Source organism: Mustela lutreola, chromosome 8 (genome assembly GCF_030435805.1).
Source record: "Mustela lutreola isolate mMusLut2 chromosome 8, mMusLut2.pri, whole genome shotgun sequence".
NCBI lineage: Eukaryota > Metazoa > Chordata > Mammalia > Carnivora > Mustelidae > Mustela > Mustela lutreola.
This window is the reverse complement of record NC_081297.1, coordinates 121,519,638-121,537,645: the sequence shown is the minus strand read 5'-3', so window position 1 is coordinate 121,537,645 and position 18,008 is coordinate 121,519,638. Positions and strand designations below refer to the sequence as shown.

General features: G+C 43.7%; 1 long non-coding RNA gene and 1 pseudogene across 1 annotated transcript; both read left to right on the top strand.

Moving 5' to 3' along the window:
- Nucleotides 1-904: 904 nt before the first annotated feature.
- On the top strand, nucleotides 905-5,454 carry LOC131839244 (uncharacterized). The gene is made up of 2 exons (XR_009356881.1): nucleotides 905-993; nucleotides 2,084-5,454. It is a non-coding gene; the product is annotated as an uncharacterized LOC131839244 (long non-coding RNA).
- Nucleotides 5,455-16,147: 10,693 nt separating this feature from the next.
- On the top strand, nucleotides 16,148-16,621 carry LOC131839829 (small ribosomal subunit protein eS12-like; annotated as a pseudogene).
- Nucleotides 16,622-18,008: the final 1,387 nt, after the last annotated feature.

Below are 18,008 nucleotides of genomic sequence, written 5' to 3'. Positions count from 1 at the left end.
TGTTAGTAAGAAAACAGCACTCATGCTTTTCCTTTTGGAACATTACCTCTTATCGTTGGATTGGAAAATGTATATGGGAGATTGGAGATTCTATTTATTATGAAACGTTTGCAAATATAAATAGCTTTGGTCTTCATTTTAAATCCTGAGAATAATCCATGCTCATTATTAAATAAGGGAAGCACGTAGTGACAAGGAAAACTACCCTTAATCCTATCACCCAGGTTTAAGAAGAAAAACAACCCCATGGAGAAGGCGTGACGTAGGGCACATCCGTCTCCGTGACCGGCCGGCTGAGGGGAAGGGAGCAGAAGATGTGGGTTCACAGGAGGCCCCCCCGAGGAAGAAGGAAGAAAAAATGCAAAGAGCTGTGTGATCGAAGGCCCAGCAAGGAAGCGGTAGAGAGCCTCCCTCGGGAGGCCTGTAGAGTCAAACAGCAACGGCCCAAGCCACTCTTCTGTGCGACCTTCTGAAGTTGGGAGAAGGACATTAGCAAAAACGCCATTTCTCCCTCAGTTGGAGAGAAGGAGATGGAGGTAGGCCTATAGGGAAAGGTTCAAGTGATCAGATCCCCAAGACGCAAGTGTGGAAGACCCAAGCCGAGCAACAGTGAGAGAGCAGAGCAGTGCGGCGGTGATAAGCAGGCTCTTCACAGGAGTAGCTAGCTCGAAGTCATGCTCTCAGTCCCAGTCCAGAAACCTCCCTGGGCATCTACCCTACGCAGGAACTCTTCTAGGCAGACTCGCTACCAAGATGAAAAAGACACCATCCTCAGTCTCTGCGATGGACACAGGAACAAGGAGAATAATGCAGGAAGTGCAGTAGCCATGCCGGACAGGTGTGTTGGAGGATGGATTCCAGCAAGAATGGGAGATCCGGAATTAAAGAATGTGGAGTGGAGAAACCGCCAGAGACAGGCCATCCTGAGAAGACAGCTTGGGACAAAGGAGCAGTGCAGACAGACAATCTCTCCATGCTCTGCAAGCTCATCAGGTAAGCAGTAGGTCTCGGTTCACCACCCTTTAAGATTAATTGAATTACAGACGTTTAAAATACACTAAGACTCTCCCTAGAACAGGCTAATGGGAAAGGCTTATCTCGATGAACTAGATGCTTTTGAGATGTGGGGTTGTATTGTAAAGGCATTCAGATGAGAATAACTGTTGGATAATAGTTTTTTTTAGAAAATGACAGTGAATGCTTCTAAATGCATGCTTTTAATGTGTTCCATTCTACTATTTAAATCTTTCCCCTTGCAATCTTGATTATACTATGAATTTGCTAACCCCGCCTTCCTTTTGCTACCACCTAAAGCAACATAAATCCTGGGTCAGAATAATAAATACTTACTGTACAATTTTGTGGGGAAAAAATTGGGGGAGTTACAAAAAGACGTTCTACTCTTTAGAGAGTACATTACCTAGTAAATATTTTCTCATGGTTTGATTTGGTGACAGAAAGGACAAGAAGACTTAAAGATAAACATCTTCAAAGTTATTCCTGCACTGCCAACAGTACAAATTCATGCTGAGATCTAACGTAAATACAAAACATAAATTCTCTTTCTTATGCCAACATAACTGGTTCCATGAACTTTGAATTATCACTAGACTAAAACTGTTCCATAATTTCTTTTATCCAGGCGTTTTAACTATACAGTACATTTTACTGCATCCTCAGTTTTATGGAATGTGGAGGCAGCATCTGATTTAATATTTTCTATTCGGGCTGTTTACTTTGTAGTCAAACATTCTTCAGAAACATTTTAGTCCCCCGCACACCACCCCCCGCCCCATTTTCCATCTACGGCTGTCAGTTCTTATTTAGAAAGGTTAATTGAGACTTGGAGTCTCCAAGCCTCTGATACAGAAGCAGCTTTTTCTGGCCTTAATAGTTTTCTTTGAATTTGCTGCCAAGTCTGATTCCACATGTAAATATTTGCTTGAATTCGTTAAAAAAATTTTTTTTTCCACAAGAGTGGGGAAGGGGGGTTACCATAATGCAATTCGTGATATGAAAAAACTAACTTTCATTTCTACCCACTTCTTTTTGCTAATTCCTTTGGTCACCGTCAAATCTGCAGATATCTTCATTACTGCTTTCATTAAACTTCTAGCCTCCTTTGCAACTGCTGAATCAACCAGGAAGTAACACAGCACATTAACAGGAGCCCATGCTGTTTTAATGAACTCCCCTTGAAGTCACAGAAGAGGCTGGGTCAATGAGCCCTTCGCCGTGACCCTTAACTCTTGAAAAGCGAGCATCTTCTTATGAGAGCCGGCTTTGAGCCACAGCGCATGGACTGCTGACACGCTCCTTTTTCACCTCTGCAAAAAGCAAAGCCTGCCTTGGAACATAGTGGAAATAACCCACCACAGAAGAAAGAGTCTGTGAGCCCAAAAACTTGCTGTGGAGCTTGGCTTCTTGCTACAGCCTTCTGCCGGGAAGGAAGAAACCTTGTCTCTTTCCACCACCTCACATCCTCTTTCTACCCAGAGGTCACCCGCCCAGATGAGACAGAGGAAGGGAGCTGATGAGACAGGCCCTGTGCTCCCTGATCTGGGCCTGCACTGTCTGACAGGCATATAACGTGAGCCACTTTGATCAATTTAAATTGTCTAATAGATACATCAAAAAAAAAAATTAAAAAAGGTAAAAAGAAACAGAGGACATTAATTTTAATAATATGTTCTATCCCAACATACCCACATATTATTTCAACATGAAATCAGTAGCAACTTTATTGATATTTTACCTTTTTTTTAAAACTGGGTCTTCAAAATGTGCTGTTTATTTTATACTGGGAGCCTATCTCGACTCTGCATTGGAGAGAGATGTTCCGTTAACTACATTTCACAAAATCCACAGCCGAAAAGAGAGATTTATAAGCTGTTCCAAGTATACTAGAAATTCTTTTCCAATAACTAACCAAGTATCAGGGTTCAAAAGTTAATTGAAATTAAATAAAAGTATGCCTTCCACTCTTAGCTGCCCTACCCCGCATTTCAAGGGCTCGAGAGCCCCTGTGGCGGGGAGCCACCATACTGACAGCACCAAACTCCGACCTTGCTAAAACGCAGTCCACAAAATGACAGCGTCAGCATCAGCACCACCAGAGATTTTATTAGAAATGCAGAATCTCCGACCTAGCAATTCAGAATCTGCATTTTAACAAGATCCCCAGGTAATCCGTATGTGCAATAGAAATTGGAAAGCATGGATCTATTTAACACGACCAAGAAATTTGGTACTTATTGCATCCATTTTACAGATGCACATATATATACCGCAGCTCAGAGAGGTTACAGAATATGCCTAAAGTCACAGGACTAAGAAGTGCAGGGGCTGAAATTCAAACTCAAACCTTGCTCATGTTTAAGCCCACGGTCTTTCTAATATTTATCACCCCGAGCATAGGTTACTAACTTGCAGTGGTGTAGAAGTTAATTTTAAATGGTGCCCAGAAGGGCGCCTGGGTGACTCAGTGGGTTAAAGCCTCTGCCTTCAGCTCAGGTCATGATCCCAGCATCTTGGGATTGAGCCCCGCATCGGAGCCTGCTTCCTCCTCTCTCTGCCTGCCTCTCTGCCTACTTGTGATCTCTGTCTGTTAAATAAATAAATAAAATCCTGAAAAAAATACTAAATGGTGCCCAGAGAGTGTCTAATAAATTAATAAATAAATAAATAAATACAAAGATTAAAGATTTGTCCCTTTTCTACTGCCTTTTAATTTTTCTAAGATCAAGGATGAAGTCTCTGATTGGTGCCTTCATTTGCTCAGTACCAACCCCCGATGAAGCCAGCCACAAGCTCAGAACCTCCAGCACAGTCTCTGGCTAGATCCAAATGGCTTTGTTTCCCTTCATTGTATTTATTCTTACTTTCACCTGTTATTTATGGCAGATGATGCTGACTCTCCATTCACAAGAGTCCTACAAAAAGTAGATGTATTTTAGTAGAAGAAAGTGGACATAAATGCAGGTGGCATGCAGGTAGGTATGGACCCGTAGGGGAAGAGGCAGAGGAAGGACTGAGGTGTGGGAACGGCTCTGGCTGAAGGTACCTCCCCAGGAGGCGGGGGGTCCCAGCAGCTCAAGCCCTAAAGACGACGAGGGATCACCAAGAATTTTGTGCCCTTCTGCATAAAGCACTTTAACAGTTGTTATTCCTCTTTATTTCCATGTGTCGTCGACGTGAACTGTATTTATTGGATTGGTTGTCCAGCATTTCCTACTTCCCAGCACAGAAAACAAAGTGTCTTCTTGTGAGCTCCTCAACTTGACGTCAAGGCTGCGGGCGTAAGGGCAGCCACTGGGTGCTTCAGCTCCTGGATGAATGTAGGCAGGTGCCACGAGGAAGCTGGGGCAGCTTCGGGCTCATCGTGGCCGTGGTCCTGTAGGGGCAGCTGGGAGGCCCTGACCCACCTTGGACCTGGATCAGGAGCTGAGGCTCCCTTGGTAACTCTCTTTCTACGAGCAGTGGCTCTCCGGGTCTCCTGGAGTGATCCGTGGGAGATGCGGCATCATTCCAAGATTGCCTCTTCCCTTTATGATAACAAGAGTTGGTTTTTGTCTTTTGCAAATAAAATCCCTGGTTGTTACAATGGGATGATTTGATTATCCATGGAACCCACCAAACTACCAAGTCCCGTGAGAGGAGAGTCTGTGTCCTCTTGTACAAGTGGCCCAATCCCTGGGGCCATTGTTTCCAGCAAGGCCGGAGCTCAAAACTTATTGATGAATGAATGAGTGTTGAGCAGGTAGGAGATGCCAATAAACAATGTCAAAAGGTCATACTGCGCTTTCTCAAAACAAGCTAAAGGTATTCTAGCTTTCATTCTTATTTAAGACAATCTAGCTATGAAAAATTCAGTTTTCGGAGACGAATAATAATAACCCTTTACTTCCTCAGCTGATTCACCCAGGGTTCCTTCTCTTACTTTCCTAGTGTGAAGTTTTGCTTTCTAGCCATAAACTAGTAGAGGGACTTCAACACAAGAGAGCGTGAAGGGAAAAGTTTGTGCGTCGTGAATGTGTAATGATTTCAAAATTAAAGGAAATAAATCATCAAAAAATAACACATTCAGAGCCACCGGCAAGAAGACACGGTTCAGCTACGACACATCCGAAATGGAAACGTCACTCAGAATTTTCAGGAATTGGTATGTGGTTTGCTAAATCACAAAAGCACGCTAAGCCGTTTACCAACATGGTTATGCTTCACAACAACCGGAGTTACGGACTTCTGTGGCCCTTTGCCAGATGAGGAAACTGAGACACAGCAGAGAAACTAAGCACTTCACCTAATTTGCCTTAAGTCAAAGACCTCAGAACCACAGTTAAAGAGCCAGGATTGAAACGTCAGCCTGACTCCAAAGCTTAAGATTTTAAGCACAGGCTAACCCCATTGCCTATAGATTTGTGACGTGTATTTGTAATAAAGACTTTGACTTCATTTTTGATGTTTGACACCTGACAACTTTCAGGTTCCCAACCCTCCTGCTGCTTTTTGCCTTGCATCTGGGCGAGTCCTATGTGGAAGTCTGTCCCATCAGGGGAGATCCCATCACTCCAGCCGGAACTCCGACCTCCTAATCGCACACACAAAACCCACCCCTTCCTTGCTTCTCTCCGGCCAGCTTCAGCCCAGCTTGGGTGGCTCCTTGATCCCCCTAGAAAGCCTCAGTGTGTGAGTAATAAGTTTCTTCAAATTCTCATCCAAACAAATTCTGGGGCAGGGGGTGTTGATCCCACCCTTCATGGGACAACCACACTCCGGTATTAAATTAATAAAATAAAATAAGACTATCTATGAAACTCCTTTTTGCGTTTACTGCACACACCGAGAAATTCATTTATTTCCTTGTCTAATTTTTGTGAATATTACCGTCAAGGGAGGGGTAGGTCTGTCTTCTTTCCCACTTCAAGCTCATTTCTGTTTTCCCCTAGAAAGCTTTCCAGCTCAACGAAATAGGGATTAGCTATTGAGTATTTATTAAGCTGAAGTTTATTAGTGGGCAGGGTCACTGGAGTGTGAAAGTTAGCCCGCAGGCACAACACTCTTCTGCTTTTTGTCCGCTGAAACATTCAGGGCAATGATCCTACAAAGTTTGTGTTGTCTTTCATCCCTTTGATGTCTCCTCACTACCTTCCCTGCTCAGTTTGAGTTCCAGGGCCAGCCGTCATAACCCTCCCTTGCTTACATCTACAACTCCATTACCATGTCTCGCTTCGTCATATCCTGGTTACATCCACCTCTCTGCCTCCTCATACCTGTCCTTGAAGGGGGCTGGAGAACCATAAAACAGGTGGTGCTGAGCAAAGCACAGGTTGCTGAATGTAAGACAACAATCCTCAAATGGTCCCCTGGTGCTGCCCGGAATTCCTACCCTAGGTCCCTAATGCATTCACTCTCCCATTTGCTGTAAGATACTTATTCTATACCTTTTCCTTTTCCTCAAACCTCTAACACACCCTCCCACACTTTCACTCTTGGCTGATGATCTCCTTTCCTGCTTCACCAGAAACATTGAATCCGTTGGAAGAGAATTTCAACTGACCCTCAACTGGCCCCCAATCCTGCGTTGATGTATCAGCATCTGCATCTACACACTGTGCCTTTCTGCCTAAAATCAGAGGAATAATATGTGCTCCCATGAAAACCCCTGAGCCCCAGACCCCGTCCCCCTCACCTACACAAAGACATGATGGCAGCCATTTACCACTTCTCTCCTAAATCATCAGTCTTTTACTTTTTACTGGCTTATTCCCATGGGCATGTAAATCTTCTCTTGAATTCATTTCCCCTGATGGTTGCCCCAAAATTCTTTTACTCCTTTTTGCACTGAAAATCCTCAAAGAGATAGCCATGCCCTCTCTAAACCCTCTCCTCATGCTCTCTCTTAAAACCACTACACTCAGCTTTATGATTCCATCTAAACTGCTCTCATCAAGAAAAACCAATGACCTCCATATTGTTTAATCCAATGGTCAGATTCTGGATCCTTCTTTTACTGAACTGAGTGACATCATTTCCTCCATGCCATACTTTTTCATTTCCTTCCCAGACACAACATACCCCTCCCTTTTACTGTTACTTCCTCTCTGTCTCTTCTGATGGTTCCTTCTTAATGTGGGAGTACCCCAGGGATTGGTCCTTGATTCTCTCCTCTATCTTTTTTTTTTTTTTAAAGATTTTATTTATTTATTTGACAGAGAGAGATCACAAGTAGGCAGAGAGGCAGGCAGAGAGAGAGAGAGAGGGAAGCAGGCTCCCTGCTGAGCAGAGAGCCCGATATGGGACTTGATCCCAGGACCCTGAGATCATGACCTGAGCCGAAGGCAGCAGCTTAACCCACTGAGCCACCCAGGCGCCCCTCTCTTCTATCTTTATTCACATTCTTGGTGATGTCATTATGACCTGAAATACAAATCTACGTGCAATCATACCCAAATGTCTATTTCCAGCCCAGACCCCTTTACTGAGCTCCAGATGTGTATACCCAAGGCTTTCCTGACATTTCTACTTAGATGTCTAATAGACATCTGGAAATCAGCATTTCCAAAGATAAGCTTCTGATCTTTCCGCCATCCATAGTCCTCTCAATTGACAACTTTATGCTTGCAGTTTTACAGGCCAAACTTTGAAGTCATTCTAGGTTTTCCTCTTTCTCTGACACTCTATTTTCATTCCAGCAGGAAATTGTGTTAGCTCTAGCTTCAGAAGTATTCGGAATCCAACCACTCTGTATTACCTCCATGGCCACCACCCTGGTCCAGACCACCATCACTTCTGTGTAGCAGATTACTGCAATAGCTTCCTGACTGGTTTACTTCCTTCTACCTTCATCCTCTGAAGTCAATTCTCAACAGGATAGTCCTGTTAAGGGAGATCGTTTCAAAATACAAGTCAGATACCTTCATCACTCCATGCTCATTCAAATTCTAGCCATGTCCTCTGGGTTCTTTATAATCAGTCTCATCTCTCCTCCCTTTACCTCACCATCCTCTTCTTCTATGACTCTCCAAACCACTCCTCCATTAGCTATGATGGTCCCTTTGCTGTTCCTTTGAAACACTAAGTATGGTCTCATTTTAACATCTTTTCATTTGCATTAACTATTACCTCCAGCTGGAACATTGCTCCCACAGATAGGCCGACTTCCTCACCACCTCTAAGTTCTTGTTCAAATTTTACCTTCTCATTGAGATACCCTGATCACCTGTGACAACTTCTGTTTTCCAAATGAGGCCATAACGATACTCTCATCCAGAAACTCTTACAGTGTCATCTTACTACTCCTCCATTAAGATATGGAGTCTATGTCCCTTTTGCTTTCAACCTGGGTGGACCTTTGTGACTCAACCAGCAAAGAGAAACTGCATGACTTCAGGCTATGTCATAAAAGGTGATACATTTTCCAATAAAAGAACCAGGGCTCCTTATGGAATGACTGATATTAGGGGATAGGGTAGAGAAAATACAAGAGGTCCTGGAAACATCCATTCCAGAATGTAAGGAAGTATAAATCAAACAGATACACAAATACACAGAATGCTAAATGTCTCTGACAGAATTAGTGCCCAATAGATGATTTACCTTGGTCTTTGCCTGTTACTTAGTTTTACTGAGAATATTAGATGGCTGCAGTCCTCTCCATGTTCTACACTGACAGATTCCAGTAAATGGCACCATAAGCAGAATAAACACTGTTGAATCCCCTATTGCCATTGGTGTCCATTTAAATTAGAGGTGGGCTCCAACAGGATTTCAAGGAAGCCTTGCCCTCTTTGACCTGGGCCAATCTGTTGAGTATACTACAACTGTGAGTACGAAAAACTGGTCTCCTGTGGTATGCATCTTGAAGAGGGAATGAGAGGACCTTGTCAAAATCATACCACCGGTCAGCTTGAGGCTTAAGGGGAGAATATTTATTTGCTAAATTGCTAGAGTGAACTCTATACATTTCTGTAACTCCAAGCCTTTAGTTTCTCCTAAAACAAATATATCATCAGCTTGTTATCCCACAAGGTAAAATTCTACATAGTGGAAAATTCTTGTTCTTTGGTCGAGTTGTTTTATGAGAAAAATAAGAAACCTTGCTCAGGCTGTCAGAATAATATAAGACAGCTTGTGGGTTTTTTGCCTTGAGTTTGCGTGGGCAGGAAATTTATTCTTTGCTTGGTACATCTTTGAGCTGCACACAGCTGTGTGAGATCCCAGTTCTTTACAAATTGCTAATAAAGAAGATAATGCCAACATTTGCACTCTCCTCAAAAGTCAACCACTGAAGATTTAAATCAAGATTTCTGGATAGAAAATCTTAATCTTTTGAGTCATGTTGCCATCCTTTTAAATTCGCTTCCTAACACTGAAGTGAACTAAAATTAGAATTTGAGATAAGGCAGAAGCAATGCAACAATTTTCTCATTCATGTAACATGTACTTAGGAGCATCTAATCTGTGTGTATGCATTTAGAAATTTTTTGAAAATGACAAAATGGATTTGATCTCCAAATACAAGGATTCTGTTAAGTTCTGCCAAAGAAAAAGAAGGTAATGAATATTTGGTTAGTCCTTACTACGTGTCAGCCCCTTTGCTAGGGTTCCAGAACTGTTGTGGTATGAACATTCTTGATCCCATTTTACACATGAGGATACTGATGCTATGTCAGTAGTAAGTAAGCAACCAAGTGGGATTTTACCCTCAGACGAATTGATTCCAAGGCCCGCTGTATCACCTTACCTCCTATAATCCCAAGTTTCATCCTGACTAGAAATTTTTTTAATTTTACTTTTTTTTTAAATTTTTTTTTATTTTTTATAAACATATATTTTTATCCCCAGGGGTACAGGTCTGTGAATCACCAGGTTTACACACTTCACAGCACTCACCAAAGCACATACCCTCCCCAGTGTCCATAATCCCACCCCCTTCTCCCAACCCCCCTCCCCCCAGCAACCCTCAGTTTGTTTTGTGAGATTAAGAGTCACTTATGGTGCTTAAGTGGGTAGAAGAAGAATTTTACTTTTTAAAAAAATGTCCTCACAATTATTTTCTTTTCACTTAAAGCAAATGTGATTCATTTGAAACCACAAAAAATAAATGACTCTGAAATAGATGTTCATTTTCTCTAAGTTAATGTGATATTGGCTGTGGGTGTGGGAAGTTGGGTCAGAGGAAGCACTGAAACGAAGGCCTCTGCTCACCTGAGGTCGGTTCAGCGCTGACCCCCCCACCCTTTCCCTCCTCCCTCCCTCCCTCCGTTCATCCCCTCAGTTTTGCTCCCCTTTCTAGGAGCTGGGGCCGGGCACTGGAATAAAAAGAGGAAAAGAAACGTACTTCAATCCCAAAGAACTTTCAGGTGAATGGGTAGGAAAAACAGCTGAAGTAAGCAATTTAAATACAATGTCCTGCTGCGGAAGGAAGGATGAGAGGCAGGGGATCTTGGAAGGAGGGATGCTTTTGGAGGAGTCAGAAAAGGGTATTTGAGGTTACCTCTGAAGGAAGGATAGAGATGAACAGAAGACATTCTGCTTCCATAACAAAGAAGTGGGTTTGGACGAGACCAACTCCTACATCCATGATGACTCACGCGTCAGCAATCCCCACTGTAACTAACCTGAGGCTAACGGCTTTGCTTACCTTTCACAATCCCAGCTCCCACATCCGGATGCCAACTGGTAGGACGGCCAATTCATATCTTGTCCAGGTTCAAGGCAAGCTTTACACTCCACCCTTGGGGACTTATTCATTTTCAAATGCAGGCTGGAACATATCCAGGAGCTCAAAAAAATCCTGATCCAAGAATATGCCAAGAGTCTCCCAAATTCATGGGGATACCCATGCCAACGAATGTGGTGGTGGTGGTGGGGAAAGGGGAGAACGGTAGAGTTGTGTAGTCACTCTCAAAAGTGATGCTTCTCAGCTAAGTTCTGTGGACAGCCTGACTGTAAACACACCAGGGTGCTTCCTAAAGCTGGAGTGTCCTGGTCCTACCTGCCACTGAGGTAAAATCTTTGAGCATGGGACCCAGAAATCTTCCCAGACCCATAGCATTCTGAGCTTTTGGGTCCCATGTTTCCCCAGAACTAGTATAAGAAGACTGCTCATTGCCACCATGTGAAACTGCTTATTCATTAGAAAGAAAGAAAGACAGACCAACTCATTATATACAAAGTGCTGTAGCTATGGCATGGCCCTTCTCTCAGGGAGCTTGTGTCAGGGAGCAGATACCATGGCAGAGTCAGGGAGCAGATACCATGGCAGAGGCAGGAGTCTAAGCGATCTGCTGTGGGTGATGCCTATGAATGATTAAGGGGAAAGGAGATGGAGTCACCAGCGCAGGCCTTTCCACCACAGAGCAAGTCTGAGGTCTCCAAGTCTCCAAGTCTCCAAGTTTGGAGAGAGTATCTTTTCATGTCGTGGCCTCAAACACTGTGCCAAACCCCAAAGTTGCTGCAGCTGGAGGCCATGGCCTGACGGCACCCCTGGTGACCGTTCCGTCCTGAAGGGAGTTCTGAGAGGGGCACCTCCACAGCTGCCCCAGAATGTGTTCCCAAAATAGAGATTGGGGGTCCGAGTCTAATCAGTGGAATGCCAGGAAGATAGGATGTGGCAAAGAGTGCGGACTCAGGCATGTCTCTGGAGCCAGGCAGGCCTAGACCGGAATCCTGCAGGCTCTTTGACTTAGTGTGTCACCTCAGGTAAGTGACCTAACTCTCCATAACTGTCTCCTCATGGTCAGAGTGGGCTGGTCTATGGAATAGGGTATTCGGGGATGGCTAATGACAGTACAGATAACATCTTTCTTATTCCCTAATGATACACACCCACACACTCATACATACACCACAATTGGCTTCTTCATTTGGATGCAAGTTTTATTTGCTAACAGGGAAGAGAAACCAGAAAACAGAAAAGGCAAGCCCTGAATACGGGCACAAAGCTTCTTGTTGACCTGGTCCAGACTGGATTTGCATCTCCTGTGATTGGCATGAGGTTAAGAGGCTCACGGGCATGGCAAGACGTGGTATTTACAGAAAATGGTACTGTAGGCCACAGTAGGGTTCATGATATACGACTACTCAAAGCTGGATGGCAATGCTGGGGCTCATCACCCCAGCCCCATCAGGGTGTTCCAAGGACTGGGGGACTTGATGTGCTGTGTAACCTGTGTTGAGGGACACAGCTGGGAAGCTCTACCATTAGTTCTTGAATCTCCTCAGAGATTACAGAGGCTCTGGCCACACGGATAACTGCTAAATGACCAAGTTGACACAGAGGGAGAGGAGACTGTCTTTTCATCAAACACAGAGATGTTTGAGCATCCTGAGGACAGAACGTTTGGTAGCATCCGCGGATGGACGGTTGGAAACAGCTGTTGTCATTTCACCGTATGGAGTGACGTCTGTGATGAAGAAAAAGAACAGAAGAGACTGTGTGTGGGGACTGGGGCCAAAAGACTGAGTAATGAGGAAAAATGAGGGCAAGGTTGTGACTCACAAGAAATACAATACGGTCATCCGGATGACCAAAGATCTATTTCTCATGTGAGAAATAGATGTTTGGTCTTTGTCCATGGTTCCTGGCTCACAACAACCAAAATCTTTGGAATTTCCTGAATGATAAGAGCAGTAGGAGCATCTTTTGTCATAATAGTTGGACTTTTGTGCTTTGTTCCTGAAATTGCTTCAGACAGTAAGGTGAAATGGGTCTCTTGTTATCTCTAAGAAGCCCCTTTCCACCACTACTGGGTTTATGTTAATAAGGTGACTTTTGAAAAGCATATGGAGGAGAGGAGAAGGGCTGGAGGTTGAGTTCATCACCAAAGATGAATGATTTAACCAATCCTGCCTGTGTAATGAAGCCTCCACAAAACCCCAAAGGCCAGGGCTCAGAGGGCTTCAGGATTGGCGAGCACGAAGAGACCCAGGAAGCGGCACACTTGGAGAGATGATGGAAGCTCTGTGCTCTCTGCCCAAACTTTGCCCTGTGCCTTTCTTCATCTGGCTATTGACGTGCCTCTTTTAAAATCCTTCGCAATAAATTGGTAATCTAGCGAGAAAATGGGTTTCCTGAGTTCTTTGAGCTTCTGTAACATATTAATTAAACTCAAGGAGGGGGCAGTGGGAACCTCTGGCTTCAGTCAGAAGTCAGTCAGTCAGAAGTACAGGTTAACCACCTGGGCGTGCTGCCGGTGTCTGAAGTGGAAGGTGATCCTGCAGGACTGAGCCCTCTGTTTGTGAGATCTGCAGCTCTCTCTGGGGGTTGGTAGTGTTAGAATTGAGTCTCATGGTAGGACACCCAGCCTGTGTCCAAGAAGTGCTTGTTGGTGATACAGGGAAACCTCCACTATAGGTAGTTGGCGATCAGAAACTCTTTAATGAGGTTCTCCTTGGGGAACACCCAGAAAAAAACTGAGAGGCACTTAGAGGGAGTTATTGAAAAGAACTTTTAAGTCAAGAAAAACTTGGGTCACAAGAAAACAAACTTCTCAGAGTAGTTGCGAACATTAAACGAGCTAAGTCCTATGGAGTCGGGCACACACACCACAACTCTATAAGTGTTAACTGGGATTATGGGTATTGGGTCTTCTCTTAGTTAGGTGTCTTTGGTTGTAAGTAACAGAAGATAACTTGAACGTGCTTAACCCAACAAAACTGTGTGCTTGTGCATGCATTCGCGACTGTTGTGTATGTGGTAGTTATTGAAGAAAATATAGGTATCTCGTAGGAACTGAGGACAAGAATCTACTTGGCTCTCAGAAGGAACTAGAACCAAGGACTGAGAAATCATTAAACCACACAACTTCCAGAAGTGAATGTCACCACAGACCAACTGTCTCTGCTTCTCAGTCCACTTCCTGTGCAAAAAAACCACAAGTCCTGAGTCCATATGAAGAATTTCTTAAAGCAGACTTCTGTAAGATATCTGATTGGTCTAATTTGACTCAGGTATCTAAACATCCTTCCAGTAAACTTTGGCCTAGAGTGTGGGACCCCAGAGTATAAAGAAAGGCCCTTGGTGTCCCTTCCGGGATAGAGGTGAGCAGATGCCCGGTGCATCTCTTGCCCTGGTCTGATGGAGTTCAGGGCAAGGAGAATACTCTTATTTTTGGAAAACTTGAGGAAAATGCAATAAAAGGATTCTTTACAAAGACATGGCAGGGTGTAGGGAATAGTGTCAAATAGGATCAAAGAAGTACCCAAAACAGACTCTTTGCACCCAACCAGAAGAGGAGAAAGAGCTCAGAACCAAAGGCTGGAAGGTGCTGTGAAATTCTTGTGTGGGCTGCAAAAGCCCAGAGGACCCTGGAAGAAGGAAGCCAGGCAAATAAACTCCCTCTTCATGCACTCCTTTCCGTGGATCTTTTACAGGACACCCTACTGGACAAACCAACAGGTAAAGAGAAGATCCTTGACAGTAGTCTCTACAGGACTTCCTGCCAGGGAGGAGAGGAAGAGAAGAAAAGTGGAGGGTGTGTCTGGAGGGCAGAGAGATATATCTGGCACTGATACTTTTCACATTATTCAGTGACAGCAAAGAAAATCGCCCTACCTAATTTTTTTTTTTAAGATTTTTAAATTTATTTATTTATTTGACAGACTGAGATCACAAGTAGGCAGAGAGGCAGGGAGAGAGAGAGAGGTGGAAGCAGACTCCCTGCTGAACAGAGAGCCGAATGTGGGGCTCGATCCCAGGACCGTGGGATCATGACCTGAGCCGCAGGCAGAGGCTTTAACCTGCTGAGCCACCCAGGTGCCCCTGCCCTACCTAATTTTTAATGGCTCTCTTTAGAAAGCAAACCAGGGAGCTTATAGCATCACGCTATCATCGAGGCCAGACAACTGTAATTTCCACTTCCATCAAAATAGGCTATTGCCCATTCTACTTACTCCAAACCCCTATTCCTTGACCCCCTCCCCTGCCACCTCACCCCACTTACCCATCCAAGACCAGATCCAAATCCCGCCTACTTTCTAAGGGCTTCCATCTAACACTCTCTCCCCTCTCTGATTTTTGTAAACTTTGCATAGCTTGGCCCTGACTCATTCCCTAATTTGTGTTAAAATTTTTTTTCAGGTTCATGTTCATTCATTTCTGGATCCAATGGAGAACTTGCACAGACCATTGCCCATAGAAGACGCTCAGGAATGTCAGATGAGTTGTTGAAGGAGGTAGGAAGAGTCTGGCAAATCTCACTTTTCCTAGGGCGGTGTCCCTTCTTTTAAGATTGCTTACTGGAGCCTTTAAGTTTAAAACTTGGAAAATACACAGTTCAACAAGTTAGAACATTTGTGAAAGGGTTTATGTTTACCTCACAAGGCTGGCACAGTTCAGCCATTACCCTTGGGTTACTCTTGAAGAACTATTATTTACATTTTAACTATTACTGAGAAAGGGTGGATATTAAGTAACACAGAAATGAATCACTCTTCTATTTCTTAAAGAGATAAGAGATGGAGCTAAAATTATTAAAACTTATGTGAACTACATCTTAAGATGGTATTAACTTAAAAGGCAAATCACACAAGATAAAATTGAAAGTGATATAAAAATAATCTATTTTATATCTTTTAACCTTATTCCAATAATTCATTTGGGGTCTGGAAAACTGCCCGATTTTCCAAGTGGGACACTAGAATCAGACAAGAGTTCATCCTTTCCAGTCCCATAGTCTCACGATCACCCTTGAGATTTCTATCTTTACACTTCGAGACCCTTCCCTGAATGCGTAGTTACGATTCAAGGCAACACTGTTAAATTGAAGTCCTTAGCCTTTCTTGTCCAACCCGTCTTCTTTCCGTCCTGTTGCTTCTGCTTTGAATTCATTAGTGTTGATTCTCCCTACTCATCTCTGCTCCCACATGCAATCTAACACCACACACATCTCTCCTGTCTGCTTCCAAGGTATTGTACTGTCTTGAACCCAGATCTCTTTCCCTAAGTTGGGAGTAGTTAATGAGAAACCACAGGAGAGTCAAGTAGGAGTTCAGTGATGCGTGTAATGATACCTGGAAAGTTTTGTGAAAAGGATTAAATAAGATGAGGAGCTCTTCCTCTGCTGCCCCCCCGGTAGTGCACCAGGAGAGGTTTGGTGTAGTCAAGATTTCGCTGCATCTATAACCTACCACCACAGCCAAGGAAGGCATAGCTGCTGGAGGTATAATGGACATTAACACTGCTGTCCAAGAGGTAAGGAAGACCGCCCTCATCCATGACCACCTAGCACATGGACATCCCCAGACTGCCGAAGCTTTAAAAGAACACCAAGCCCATCTTTGAGTGCTTGCATCCAACTGTGATGAGCCCGTGTGTGGCAAGTTGTTGGAGGCCCTTTGTGCTGAACTCCAAATCAACCTAGTTAAGGTTGTTGACAAGAAACCAGGGGAGGGTATGTGCTATGGTGAGAAAAAAAATTTTTTTAATTAAAAAAGAGAGAGAAAGAGAGAGAGAGAGAAACCAGGGGAATGGGCAGCCCTCTGTAAAACTGACCGAGAGGGAAGTTGTGTGGTGGTTGAAGATTATGGCAAGGAGTCTCAGGCCAAGGGTGTCATCGAGGAATACTTCAATCCAAGAAATGAAGGAATAAAAAATTGGGTTCTTTTCCCTCAGTAACTAGCTAAATAAAAAAATAAGATGATGCATGCAAAGCAGCAGCCCCTTGGGATACATGGTAAATTCAAAATCAACAGTAGCTCTATAGTTCTACAAATAACGAGAAACATGGCCTCCTTCCCCAAGAGTACTCATCAGTGGAGACCAGACATAAAACTGGCATGGCAAGCTGTAAGCACTGGGATCACTTAACACCTCCTCTCTATACTTCTGGGCAGGACTGGCTTGGTTGGTGAATAAGCAAGTTTGGAAAAGAACAACCTTGGACTCCGTGAGCTCATGTTCTTTTGCATCACCAGCGATAACATCTGAAAAACAACAGTAGTCACCTCCTACATATCCCCACGAAAACACTTAGCTGTTTCTCACTGACAGATTTCTTCTCTCTCCCAGGGTTCTAAATTCTTAAACTTTTGGGGTCAAGCTTCTGCTACAATCCTAAAGTTTGCCTAGGCAGCCCTACAGAGAGGTAAACAGTGCTAGAATAAATCGAGAGACAGGTGAGCGAGGAAACTCTCTTTCTGGCCTCGGGAACCAGTCTTCCTGGAAAAATACCAGACCACTACAGAAAAACTCAATCCTGAATCCCCAGCTTATAAGACATTTTGTTTCTTCTCTTTGAATTCTCCAGTCCCCTTCAAGTATGCCACTGACCTTATCTTCCCTCTCCCCAAGCCCTAAAATCCTGTCATGAGTTATAATAATAACAGTATATACCACCGATCACATCATAATAAACTCTTGGCATACACTGTCCCATTTAGTCCTCATATTAACTCGATGATGTAGGTATGAATATTATTCCTATTTTATGGGTGGGCTACTGAGGTTCAGGGAAGTTAATATTGTTCATCAAATCACTGGCAAATGGTGAAGCCAGAACTTAAACCCATCTCTGAATCCAAAGCTGGTACCTTGAATCTCTGTACCTAACACTTCCTGGTACCTTCCTTCACCCTAACCCTTTATTGTCATGGGGCCAGTTTGGAGGATGTCTTTGGCTATACTCATTTAAGTATATGCTTCTGTCTTTTAGTCTACATTCATATTTAGTTCAGTTTTTTTTTTTTAAATTTCTTTTCAGCGTAATAGAATTCATTGTTTATGCACCACACCCAGTGCTCCATGCAATATGTGCCCTCCATAATACCCACCACCTGGCTCCCCCAACCTCCCACCCCCCCCCGCCCCTTCAAAACCCTCAGATTGTTTTTCAGAGTCCATAGTCTCTCGTGGTTCATCTCCCCTTCCAATTTCCCTCAACTCCCTTCTCCTCTCCATCTCCCCATGTCCTCCATGATATTTGTTATGCTCCACAAATAAGTGAAACCATATGATACTTGACTCTCTCTGCTTGACTTCTTTCCCTCAGCATAATCTCTTCCAG